The sequence below is a fragment of the Pteropus alecto genome, unplaced genomic scaffold (genome assembly GCF_000325575.1).
Source record: "Pteropus alecto unplaced genomic scaffold, ASM32557v1 scaffold44, whole genome shotgun sequence".
Taxonomy (NCBI): Eukaryota; Metazoa; Chordata; class Mammalia; order Chiroptera; family Pteropodidae; genus Pteropus; species Pteropus alecto.
The window spans coordinates 8,367,419-8,380,091 of record NW_006436812.1 but is presented as its reverse complement, the minus strand read 5'-3'; the positions used below and the strand labels follow the sequence as shown (position 1 = coordinate 8,380,091).

The following is a 12,673-nucleotide window of genomic DNA, read 5'->3' as shown; positions in this document are numbered from 1 at the left end:
TGTATCCACGGATCAGAAGACATAATGTTGTTAAATTGATCGACAGATTAAACACAATCTCTATCAGAATCCCAGTGGGTTTTTTTTGTAAAAATTGACAAGTATATTCTAAAATTCGTATGGAAACTCAGGAGTTCCAGAATAGATAAAACAATCTTGTAAAAGAACAGAGTTGGAGGACTCACATTCCCCAGTTTCAAAACTTACTACCAAGTTATGTCAAGACAGTGTGGATAGGATCTGGAGTCAAAAATAAACCCATATATCCATGGTCAATTAATTTTCAACAAGGGCGCTGAGACCATTCAGTGGGGAAAAGAATAGTCATTGAACAAACAGTGCTAGGATAAATTGTACATACACATGCAAAAGAATGAATTTGGACTTCCTATCTCACATCATATATAAAAATTAATTCGAAATAGATCAAAAGCCTATATGTAAAAGCTAAAACTATAAAACTTGGAAGTAAACAGGGATTTTTTTCATGGCCTTGAAAAAATACCCTAATATTTATGTACTTTAAAACACAAGCAACAAAAGAAAAATAGATAAATTGACTTCATCAAAATTTAAAACCTTTGAGCTTCGAAGAACTCCATCAAGGAAGTAAAAAAAAAAAAATCCACAGAACAAGAGAAAATATTTATAAATTATACATCTTATATAGGACTTACATCCAAAATACATAAAGAACTCTTACAATTCAGTATTTAATAGACAACCCAATTGAAAGTGCGCAAAGAATCTGAATAGACATTCCTCCAAGAAAAATGTACAAATGGCCAATAAGCACATGAAAAGATGCTTAACATCATTAGTCATTAAGGAAATGCAAATAAAAAGCACAGTGAGATTCCTTTTCACACTCACTAGGGTGGCTATAATAAAAGAATTAGGTAATAAGTTTTGGCAAGGAAATTTTTATATGGAGGCCACCTACCCTACTTCCCACGACAACTACTGGTCTCATTGGCCAATTTGAGGCAAGTAACCATTCCTGACTCAGTCACTGGCACAAGAAATAGGAGTTCCATAATTGAGTTAGACAAATCATTTGGAGTGAATAGAGGTTGAGTAGGCAACAATCATATCATCACTACAGACTTCCAAAGGAATTTCTAGTTCTTATCATATAGATGATAACCAGGCAAAAACAATAGATGTATACTGCACCATCAGAAACAGCTGGAACATGGTGAGAAAAATCATAACTAACTTAGTGGGTGGTTCTAGAGATCACTTCACTCTTCGGTTCTCAGTTTCTCCGGATGAAATGGTTCCTTTCGGCTTTGAAATATGTGATTATATATATTGCATTGTGGCAATGGAAAGATGGGTCATGTACATTTCTGTGACTCAAATAAGAACATTAAAAAAAAACTTTATAGCTACCATTCAATTCTTATTACCCTAATATTTATGTACTTTAAGACATGAGAATCTTATCATGAGAAACAGAGGTGATTCAGTGACAATAGCTATCTAAATCATGCAGTTTGGTTTGTGTTTTTGTCCACCCTGAATTTACTTTGGGGAACTATAGTGGTCATATTTGCCTCTCAATATCCATTCTATTTTAAATGATTGGTCTAAGCCTCCATTCTCAGTTCAAGAGGTTAGTAGATGGTTGACTCCACCCTCCCAACTTGAGGAGTGGGTACTTGACTGAGGCGTGGCCACTTAGTCTGTTCCCTCTCCCTGGCCACAGGGATTGGTTCAAGGATGGGTAAGTGACCCCAGCAGGCCCAATGAGAGTTAGCCTGTGACTTTTGCTGGAAAAGAGAAGCTCTCTCTTTCTTGGGGTTGTCCGTCTGGAAGGTTATAAATCTGGAGCTTCTGGTGGTCATCTTTGCAACCACTAGAGAGAACCTGCTCAAAAATTTAACACATAAAGAAGAAAGAGAATCTCGATGATCTTGACAGCATCATTTGAGCATCTGGATCCAGTCTCTGGACTTATCGGTTGTGTAAACCACTAAATTCCTTTATCTATCTATCTATCTATCTATCTATCTATCTATCTATCTATCTATCTATCTGTCTGTCTGTCTGTCTGTCTGTCTGTCTATCTATCTATCTATCTATCTATCTATCTATCTATCTATCTATCTATTTTTGCTTCCATTGGTTTAAACTGTTTCTGTAACGGCATCCCAAAAAGACCTGACTAATAAATATGAATTCCTTGCTTATAGTTTGAATTAAATGCTCTTATGCCGTATAAATGAGAGTAAAATCTGGATATAGACGAAAGGAAATGGGTTCAGAAATAGCCACATACAAAGTGAAAAAAAAGTTATAGTTATTTTATTTTACTCAAGAGCTACTACATCCCTTTTTATTTCCCTATTTGGTTTTATTTACCATAAGGAAGGAAACAGGACACCTTATGGATAGTTGAAAACACCTAAAGACTTAGTGTCCACTTGTTCTGTGTGTAAATGGCAGTCAGGTGTAAAAAAGAGAAAAAGATCTTGTCTCAAACGGAGTAACATGGTGCCGTGGGAGTTCAGACCCAGGATTTTGTTCAGACTCTATCTGTGGTCTTTGGGTTTCATCACCTGTAAAAAGAGAAAGCTGGACTAAGATCCCTTCTAGTATTGATGTCCTTAGATTCTATTGCAGACATCTCCAGGAGGGCTGTAGGAAGGATTTGTATCACTTACCAATAGCCCACCTGGGGCTGACAAGGCTTTGGGATAGAATTATCCCTGGGGTCATGTGAGGTAAGCGTGGTTTGTTAATTCCAAAATGGAAGCTGATCAGTAGTGAGTCTGGCTTTTGAAAATGCAGCGTGGTGGAAATAAATCAAGCTGGGGCCTTCTTTGCCGAATGGCCTTTGCTTTATGTGCTTGTCAATTCTGCTTTTAAAATCATTCGAACCCAGCCTGTTGGCTGTTCATCTCACCTTGACTCTGAGAGCCTAGAAAGCCGGGGACGCCCTTGGCTTCATGCACAGCTAGATCGAGGGCTCAACAAAGTCATCAGCTCAATCTCTGTCTCTCTCTTTCCCATTCCTCATGCCCACTTGGTTTTTGTTTGTTGGCTTCATTTTCAGAAAGGTTTTCTCACATACTGACAGAAATGGCTCCAAAAAAGACATTGATTGGCCCTGCTTCCACCCCTGGATCAGCTGAGCTGGACAGGCACAAATTCTACATCTATTATTCTGAGGAATAAAGGAGGAATCTTGAAATGAGATTGACATGGTCAGATCTGTGCATTAGGGAGATGGAGTCTGGTTGAGGAACAGGGATTGGGAGCAATGAGGGAGATTGGAATTGGGGAAATTATTTTGGCTCTCGGAATCATTCTGGGTAAAAATGAGGAGGGTCGCACAGGGTAATGGCAGTGGGAACAGAGGATGGATTGGCCAGGAAAGAAAATATTGGAGGTTGAATGTATAAGAGTTGGTTGCTTATCAGTGTTGGGAAAGAAGAATTTATGTTAATTGAATGCCAACCACAGGTTGGGCCCTGTGCTGGGGAAATAAAACTCAGTCTGGAAGAGGAGCCGGACCTGTAAACAATTACTGTCTAGTGTACTAATTACCACAATAGAGGGATGCACCAGGGCCCACTAGCACAGGGGAGAAAAGAAATCATTTAAGGAGAGGCTATGTGGGGTAGGGAGGTGTAAGGGAAGACTTCACAGAGAAGGAAATTTTGACCTGAGCCTTAAAGGATAAGTAAGGTATGTAAGAGTTTGATAGCAAAAAGGAGTAAGGGATTTTAGGCCTGTGTCGAGGGCAAAGAACAGAGTCCCAAAACTTGTTGGCCAGAAAAACCACTTCCAAATCAAAGACATTTAGTGTTGCTCATGTAACATTTTTAGAAAAATTTTAATTAGTTGCCAGCATTGGACAGATCTGGAACTTTTGTATAAAAAAATCCGTATTTCTACTTGTCTTGAAAACCCAGGTTTAGCTACACAAGGCCCACATTCCCGCGTGGCAGCAAAAGGCTAGTTCAGCCCCAGCCGTTCTATTCCGTTATAATTCCCCAGATCCGCATCGACAATTCATGTTACCTGCCTAGTCCTCTGAGACGGTCACAAAGTTTTGGAGTTGTTCACTCCTCAGCAGGGAGCCGGAACTCTACTCTTCCCCTATAGACATCTGAGGGCTCAGCCTCTGAACCAGAAGAATGAGGGAGTGCGTAGAGCTTGGGTAATGAAGAGCAGCGAGGCCAGAAAGGGGAAGGTCACGAAGGGCCTCATGTGCCATGCTGAGGTGCCGCGTCCAGCAAGTGGTAAATCCTGCCATGTCCAGCACGGCCCTAGAAAATAAACCTGAGTGGGAACGGTGGGAGATGAAGATAAGAAAGAAGACAGAAAGCGGGGATCAGGAGGTCCACTGCCCACTGATGGTGAACAGTGGCACAGCTTTATTTTCGCAAGCTGCTTTTATACAGGATCATAATAATTGGCATAAGCAGTTTCCCTTAGGCATAACAACACTGTTTCTTCTACTTCCCAAGTCATATCTTCTCAGGACCTTCAGCTCGTTTGCCTGCCTGCGTCTATGTTTAAACTCTCTTGTTCTCAGAAGGAGTCTGCAGAGGCGAGGTAAACCTTGGCTGCCCTCACAGATTGTAAGGACCTTGTCAGCTTACAACCCGCTCTCCACACTGAGGGAGCTTCAACTTTTTTCTAGAGGTGCTGAGGAGCTGGTAGTTTTGTAAGGTGGCCGTGTTATGACCAGGAGAGTGGCTCTGGCAATGCGGTAAAAGATGAATCAGAGGAAGGTGATTAGTTAGGGAGCCAGTGCAATGATCCAAGCAACACAACTCAGGCAGTGGTGGTGGGCATGGAGAGAAAGGGAGAGATTCCATGTCAAGACTTCCTCCTCTGCGAGGCCCGCCCCACGGTGCTAAAGGGACATGCAATTCAGGCCATACAGTTGGCAGTCAGAAGTAGGGAGTGATGACTGCAGGTTTGGACCACAGAGGCTGATTGAGGTTTGTCAAAGTGTGTGGTCGAAGCTGCGGACGTGGATGAGATAGTGCAGGGAGTTTGGGTGTGATGAGACGAGGCGGGGTCCTGGGGAGCACGCCACACATATCACGTTAAGCAAAGGAAGAGATGCTCTGCAAAGGATTGAGAGAGAGAGAGCTGCTGAGCAGAGAACCAGGAGAGAGTGGAGCCCAGAGGCCAGAGAAAGGAAAGATCCCAGAGGGAATGGCCACCAAAATGTGCTTGTATGACTAATGATCAGGTAACCAGTGGCCTTGGTGAGGGCCAGTCTGTGTGGAATGGTAGAAGCATAACGCAGACTCATGTAGGTGGAAGAGTAAGTAGGAAATGAGGAAGTGGAGACAGTGAGTGTAAACAGCTCTTTCAAGAAACTACTGCGAACAGTAAGAATGTGATACGGAAGTGGTTTAAGATTGCCAAATTGAGAGAGGTTCTCCCAAAGACACAGGGGACTTAAGCTTTTTTTTATTACTGAAGAGAGAGGGTCTGTGGAGAGGAGAACTTGGCAGGATGGGAGAAAGGGGTCAAGTGATGGAGTGAGCTCACTGAGGAAATGGGCAGGAATGTGTCCCGAGAAGGTGGAATCAACCTTGGGCCCAAGGAGAATACCTCCTCTATGATAAAAGTCTATGGCTGTTTATAGAAGATGGAGATGCTGTTGCTGGTGGGAGCAGAGGGGTCAAAAGAGTTCTCACCACTCTTCTCCATAAAATCAGAGTAATGACCATCTCATAAAGGGGAGGAAGGCAGCCTGAACAGATAGCTAGTGAGAAGGTTGACTTAGGCCTGAGCCTGTGGGCATGGCATCCTTACGTGGCTCCTGCTTAAGGCTGGAATTGGTTCTTGAGTGTGGGACAGGGCTGAGGCTGCAGGTGGATGGAAGACCATAGCCGTGAGAAGGCCTGTAACCTCTTGCAATGAAATCCTGTCACCTCTTTACTTAGAAACTTGTGCGGGCTTCTACTTGCCTACAAGAGCGCGCTCCTTAAGAAGACAGAGGCTGAGGTCCCTCACGATCTGCCTCCTGCTGATCTTCCCAGTTTTGTCACTTTCTCCTTTATCTCAAGCACTTGAAGTTTCGGCCATGGAGAAGAGTGCACCATTCCCTAAAATGTCATTGTTTTTGCCTCGCCTTGATCTAAATTGCTTTTCTCCCTCTCCCCTTCCTTCTTTGCTTGGCAAATGCCTATTCAAGACCCAGTTTAAATGTGATGTCATCCATCCAGTCCACTAACATCTATTGAGTGTCTACCATGTTTCAGTCCTGGTTCGCCCTCCTGACTCTATTGCTCTCCACCTTTGTGCACACCTCTGCTTCGAGAGGTCATCCGGACAGTTTGAATGGACTCATGGGTTTCAGAGTCAGGAAGATTTGTATTTGAATTCCAGTTTATATGACCTTCAGTAGGTTGCTTATCTCCTCTGAGCCTCAGCTTTGCCATCTGTACAGAGGGACAATAAAATACCTCAGAGGGCTCGTAAGACTCTTTAGTGATGAAATGTTAGCGTAACACTAAGGACCTAGTGCTGCTTGGAGCAGTCAGGACTCTTGGTTGTAAGTGATAGAATATAATTTTTTCTTTTTTCCCTTTTTTAATTCTTTAATGTCACCACATATTTGTCCCCTTTACTCCGTCTACCTCCCTCCTCCCACCTCCCCACCACCCTCTGGTAACCACTAGTTTATTGTCCCTGTCCATGAATCTCTGTTTGTTTGTCCTGCTCATTTATTGCTTTTAGGTTTATATCCCACATATAAGTGATATCATATGGTTTTCAACTTTTTCTGTCTGGCTTATATCACTTAGCATGATTATCTCAAGGTCCATCTATGTTGTCACAAATGGCAGTATTTCATCTCTTCTATTCCTTCGTATATATGTACCACAGCTTCTTTAGCCAATCATATTGTGGGACACTTTGTTTGCTTCCCTGTCCTGGCCACAGTGAATAATGCTGCTAGGAACATCGGTGTGCAAATATCTTTAGATATGAGTTTTCAAGTCTTCAGGGTAAATACCCAGCAGAAGGATTGCTGGATCATTAAGATAGATCAATTCTTAGTTTCTTTTGTCTTTATTCATATTATCCATCTTGTCCAATTCTTTGTTTTTAGAGGAACCTCCATACTGTTTTCCATAGTGGCTGTACCAATTTGCAGTCTCACCAGCAATATATGAGTTCTTTTTTCTCTGCATCCTCTCCAACATCTGTAATTACTTGTCCTGTTGATAATAGCTATTCTAACAGGTGTGAGATGGTATCATTGTTGTTTAGATTTGCATTTCCCTAATAGCTAGCGATGTTGAGCATCTTTTCATATATTTGTTGGCCATTTGTATGTCTTCTAGGGAGAAGTGTTTGTTCAGGTCCTCTGCCCATTTTTGATTGGATCGTTTGTTGTTGTTTTTTTTTTTCCTTGTTATTGAATTGTATGAGTTCTTTGTACATTTTGGATATTAGGCTGTTATTGGAGGCATTGCTTGCAAATATATTTTCCCATTTGAGTGGTTGTTCCTTTACCTTCTTGATGGTTTCTTTTGCTGTGCAGAAGCTTTTTAGTTTGATGTAGTCTCATTCATTTATTTTAGCTTTTATTCCCCTTGCCTTTGAGGTCAAATTTATAAAATCCTCTTTAAGTCTAAGGTTCATGAGTTTCGTTCCTGTTTTCTTCAATGCACTTTATTGTTTCACTTCTTATATTCAGGTCCTTAATCCATTTTGAGTTAATTTTGGAGTGTGGTGATAGACAACAGTCTAGTTTCATTCTTTTGCAGGTGTCTTTCCAGTTTTCTCAGCACCATTTACTGAAGAGGCTTTCCTTTCTCCCTGTATGTTTTTGGCTTTTTTGTTGAAAATCATTTGCCCATATAAACATGGGTTTATTTCTGGACACTCGATTCTGTTCCACTTTTCTGTGTGTCTGTTTTTCTGCCAACACCATACCGTTTTGGTTATTGTCACTTTGTAGTATAATTTGACATCGGGCAGAGTGATGCCTTCAGCCTTGTTCTTTTTCTCAGGATGGCTTTGGCAATTCGGGGTCTTTTGTGCTTCCATAAAAATCTAATGATTTTTTTGAACCTAATTTTTAAAATCTTCTTTTACAGTTGATTTGTTTGGATCTGATTCTAAAGAAAGTCTGTGTATTACAGTTGGTCGATATATTTTTTAAGACCTTTTTAATATGATTCCTTCCTCTTTTTTTTTAGGCGAGGCAACTCTTGATTGACCTCACAAATTGCAAGGACCTTGTCAGCTTACAATCCCTTATTTATTTGTTTGTTTGTCTGTTTATTTATTTATTTTTATACCTACAGTACCTGGTCTTCCTCGGTGGCCCGACCCTGCTTAGCTTCCAAGATCAGACGGGATCGGGCTTCTTCAGGATGGCATGGTCGTAGATCCCTCCTTTTCTTAAATGCTATGTATTTGTTGAAGCCAGATCATTTGTCCTATAAAATTTTCCAAGTTCTAGATTTAGGTAATTGTTTCCTTGTGGTGTTATTTAACCTGTTCTTCTGTCCCTTATTTATTATAAACTAGTAGTTAGATCTGGAGACTTGATTAGATTCAAAATGATAAGGATGGTGATTTTGGCAAGAAAACTATAAATATGCTGCTACATATTATTGCATCATTTTATCAGAGGCACATGATGTCTGCTTGTCTTACTTTTTATGATGTTAAGATTGACTGCTGGGTTCATTTTTTTAGGTGATCACGGAAATTTGAACATAACTTGGGTATTAGATAATGTTAAGAAATTATTGTTAAATTTTTTAGGTGTAATTATGTATCACATAATGGTATTGTGCTTGGTAAAATAAAAATTCTTATCTGACATGCAATAACATAGATGAATCACAAAACATTATGCTGAATGAAAAAAGCCAGATGCATTATGTATGATTTCATTTGTATGGAACATTCTAGAATAGGAAAAACTAATCTATACTGACATAAAGCAGATCTGTGGTTGCCTGGGGCTGAGGGTAAAGATCAATTGTAGAATAGCATGAGGAAAATTTTTAGAGATGATAGCAGTATTCCATATCATGATTATGAGGTTAATTATAAGGGTTTATATCTTTGTCAAAACTAATTGAACCATGCACTTAAAATGAGATGTGTTTGATTGCATGGAAATAAAGATGAACTTTATTGTATGTAAATAAATTTGATTTTAAAAGGGAACAAGCTTACAACTGGAGTAGAAAGAATCCATTCAAAATAGTCACAAAACCATAATACCTATGCGGAAAATAATCTAAAGTTATACAACACCTTTATAGAGAAAATTATAAAATTATATTAAAGAACATAAAAGAACATATAAATATATAGAAAAATACATTACATTTGTGAATGGAAGTCTTAATATTCTTCCCAATTTAATCAATAAAGTTATGCAATTTTATTAAAAATTCTAAGAGGTTTTTAAAAAGTCTTTATCTGCCAGAAATAAATACTGAAGTATTTAAGTCAAAATGCTATGCCGTCTAGGATTCGTTCAATAGATTCCAAGAAAATAACGTGGAACAAGAAAGGAATCAATATCGGCTGTGTGTTGATAACTGTTGAAGCCTAGTGATGGGCACATACTCTAGAAAGGGGGCAATACTCCCTTTGTAAGGTGAGGAAACAGCACTAGGCTGGGGTGGCAGGAGATGGTGAAGCTGTGGGTCCCCAGGTCTGTCTGCCTTCAACATGCTCTACAGCCTCTTTAGGGTGGGACAGACCAGAGAAGGCCTTGCAGGCCTTGCCAAGGAGTTTGGACTTTATCCTGTGTTCAGCATTCACTCTCTCTTTACTGTATGAATTTGGCAGCCTGGAAGGGCCTCTGGTCCTGTCTCCCTTTATGATGGGTGTACCAGTCAGAACTCTTTCAGTAGCAAGAGTGAGAAATCCAACTCAAACTTAATGTCCTATGGAGAAAAAGGAAGTTATGCCTTATGCAACAGAAAGGTTAAGGGGTTCAATGCAGCTTGATCCATGTACTCAAACGATGTCGTGAATGTGTCTTCAAATCTTGTGTCCTCTGTGGAAGCTCATTCTGACCAGCTTTTCCTACATAGTGACAAGATGCTCACTACTAGTGCTGGGCTTACAGCCTGTCAGCTTACTAAACCCCAGTGGAAAGAGGAGCTTCTTTTTCCTAGCAGTATCAATAAGTCTGCTTCTCATTATGTAGACCTGAGAATGCCCAACCCTGAACCAACCAAAAACAGTTGCTTTGACTGGGGAAGCATGTGCCATGCGCCTACCCTGGACCTCCCCATGAACCTCAGGGATTGCCAGTGAGGAAAGTTTTGTTTCCCAAAGGAAAATCTGGATGTGGCCACCAGTAAAGAGGGGATGGTAAGATGCTGGGCCAGCAGCACCCTGCAGGAACACCCTCCAACACCCCTCATTGAAGACGTGAACCCCTTCTTAAACACACAGAGAACCTCAGGGCAGGGCCTTCACTGCTCACCGTGGAACTAACTCTCACTCTTGTGTTCACTGGGTATCACTTTCCCATCACTTCCACCGCGGGCCTTGCATCTGTCCCCTGCAGCAGCCCCATACCTGTCTGCCCCATCTCGCGCTGCAGCCTAACCAGAAGGTGAAAGCGGCATCTGTGCTCCCCCAACCTTTGTCTCTCCAGGCCTGTCAGGCTCATTGCCTTTGTGGATGTGGTTTTCGGGTCCCTCACCAACATGTTTGTTCTCTGCTTGGAAATTAAGTGCTCCAGGGCTGAAGGCAGTGTGTGCCTGAGTTTCCTCTCTGTGAAATGGTGGTGGTATCTGCCACTAGGGGCATTGTGAGGGTTAAATGAGAGTAGCGTATTTTTAGTGTTTAGAACACTGCCTGGCACATAGTAGTCACTCAATAAACACCAGCTGTTATTCTTATCACTGCAACTGGAGACTGCACAGCAAAGTCCCTGCCCAGCCTTGCCCAATAGCGGGCTCTCGGGTACAACACAACCCACTGGTTTTTACAACAGAATAATCTGTAGAACACTTTCACATACATTGTCTTATTTGAGCCTCATAGCTTTGTGAGGTGGGCAGGACAAATTGTATTTATCCCCCATTGACAGATGAAGAAACTGAGGTTCAGAGGAGTTGGACCTCTTGCCCAAGATCATTCAACCAATCAGTGGTGGAGGTAGGATTTGAACCTGTATCTTGGAAAAGCCACATTATGGGGCCTTTGCTCAGGCTGCCCCTCAGCCTACAAGACCTTCTCTAGTCGCACCTGGTGGCTCTTTCTCATCCTTTCAGGTCCAGCCCAAATGTTCTGTAAATAGTAATAATGATAAAAGCTAATCTTTATTAAGCACTTACTATATTCCAGATGAGGCGCATAAGGCTTTTCTTTCCCCATTATCTTACGAGGTAGGTATGACTCTGTTACAGAGGGGCAAACTGAGGCTGAGAGAGATTAAGTAACATGCCCCAGGTCACTCAGTGGGTGTGACAGCCAGGAGCGAAACTCATAAAGCCCTCTGATTCTAGAATAGACCTTTCGTGCCCTCTGCATTGCTACCTCCAGAAGCCGGTCTCTGTATCCAAGGATGGGCACAGATCCCTCCTTCCTCCCAAGTCTGAAGTCCGGGCTTCCACCCCTGCCTAGCTCCCTCCGAGCTGTCATTTGCTCCCCTCATTCCAGCAGACTGAGAGCTTTTTGGAGGCAGGAACCTGACTCATTCACCTTTGTAGCCCCTGCACAGACAGGTGCTCTATATGCAGGGCAAAGGTGCCCCTAAATGAAGTCATGAGACCTAAGAGGTTAAGTGACTCTTCTGAGGCAACTCATTTGTAAATACAGGAGCCTGTGCAAGACCCGGGGTCTCCTGGCTGCAGGTCAGTGCGGGGCTCTCCCTCATTCTTGCCTGGTCCTGTGCTCTGCTCCGGGTCTGTGAGGAGAGAGAAGGCAGCATAGCCTTAGCCGGCGGTGGTCATGGGGGCCTGTACAAAAGCCTGATGGGCCTGATGTGCCTGATGCCAGGCAAAGAATGGCAAGTAGGCTGGGAGAGGACTGAAGGAGGGAAGCAGGAACAAGATATTTTTGCGTTTTGACATTAAAAAAGTGCGGATTAGATTGTCAGCAACTGGCCAGCTGAGTCTGTCTTGGTTTGGAACTGGCAGCGCAGGGCGCCGAGCTTCTGGGCAGAGGGAGGAGAAGGAGGCTGCGGGCTGGTGGGGCGAGGCGGCGCCTCCGCGGAGGGAAGGGCTCTCCCTTTAAGAGCTCCGCCCAAAGGGGCGCTGCCACCCCTCAGGAGGCGGGCAGCCGCCGCTTCTCATTCATTGTCTTGACAAGAGCATCCTCAGCAGGCAGTCTCTGGCTCCTCCGGCGTCTTCCTCCTCCTTTCCCTCCTCCATTTGGGGGTCTCAGCAGCAGGTAAGCATGGAGTCCCCAGGGAAGGGACTAGGCATCACTGCCCTGGGCCACCTGTGGGGCAGGCATGAGCTTGGCAGAAGCCGACTGTGGGGGTGGATGGACTGTCAGAGCAGGGCTGGTGTTGGGATGAGGACAGAGCTCGTGCTCACCCTGTGTGGAGAGGATGAGCCTGAGGGTGTGGGTGCACGTGGGAGGGTCCATCTGTGTGTCCAAGAGCGCCACGGAAGAGGCAAGGGTGAGAGGCCACGGCAACCAAGATGGAGGTAGGGGAGCCAGGGATCAGGACACATGCGGAGACTCTCCC

The 12,673-nt window shown here is 43.0% G+C and overlaps 1 protein-coding gene across 2 annotated transcripts in view; it reads left to right on the top strand.

The window, feature by feature from the left end:
* Positions 1-12,222: 12,222 nt before the first annotated feature.
* CORO1A (coronin 1A) overlaps positions 12,223-12,673 on the top strand; it is a 5,939-nt gene continuing 5,488 nt past the window's right edge. The window contains exon 1 of one of the 2 annotated variants that reach the window (XM_006914083.3): positions 12,223-12,369. The gene's annotated coding sequence lies outside the window, so the exon portion shown is untranslated. The remainder of the gene's footprint in view (positions 12,370-12,673) is intronic. The other variant, XM_006914082.2, reaches the window with a different exon arrangement.